Consider the following 1,034-nt stretch of genomic DNA (forward strand, 5'->3'; position numbering starts at 1 on the left):
CATTTTAAAACTGTTCGATAAAGCCATAGTTTGTTTGTCTCATCTTTTTCATTGTTTCTTCTCCCACCATAGTTCAGTTGTATCAATTCATCCTGAGAACAACCATATAATTCTCCTTTCTGGACTTTCTGCATCTGTTCTCTTCCACGTTTGTCTTTCATACCACCCTAGATTAACCTTCAAAAATTGTGTTTAATGCCTTCAGGAACAATAAATGTTTAGAAACTATCCAAATTGATCTCCTAGTAGTTAAAGGGCTAGTGAAATCTGGCATTGGATTTTCCTCTCCAAAGTTTCTCCCACTCTTCTGTGTCTCTAGAAAATGTCAGTTGTGATCCCCAAATTGCACCTTTGCTTATTTTATAAACTTTGCCTGAGACACATGTAACTTGAAGGCTCAACAGCAGACAACAAGCTTGTATCACTTTGATACTAACTCTAAACAATAAATTTGTGTAACGACACTATCACATGCTTGCCATTTATTATTCATTGCAGTATATCTGAATTTAGATATCTGGATATATAAAGAGTTGTACAATAGATATATAAAGAGTAGTCATACACACATGTAAATAATAAATACATACATACACACACACACATAAACACACAATGAACATCTATGGGATTGCTGACCCAGCCCTTCTTTTTCAACAACTGTGGTTCCATCAGCATTACTGCCTTAGGAATGGGCATTTTATACAAAGTGACCCTTTCTACTGACCAGAATTGGTTGGTCTAAAGCACATGTCAAATGAAGAAGAGGTGAATTCTTGAGCCTGACCCTGCAAATTCTAAAACTTCCAAACCATTGAGTCAATCTCTTTCCAAGGATTAAATCTTTAAACAGGAACTCAGGACACCTCAGGAATATTCATGACCATAAAGTGTGTTACATATTGACTCAACATCCTTTTTCCTTTCCAACCTGAAATGCCTCCTTATATTACTGAAGGTAAAGGGCTAAAAATATGACTTCCAGATTTCCTTTCAGTTAGGGTTCTAGATGGGCTTTGGACTTTGTCAATCAA

The sequence above is a fragment of the Galeopterus variegatus genome, unplaced genomic scaffold, assembly GCF_000696425.1.
Source record: "Galeopterus variegatus unplaced genomic scaffold, G_variegatus-3.0.2 Scaffold4887, whole genome shotgun sequence".
NCBI classification, from domain to species: domain Eukaryota; kingdom Metazoa; phylum Chordata; class Mammalia; order Dermoptera; family Cynocephalidae; genus Galeopterus; species Galeopterus variegatus.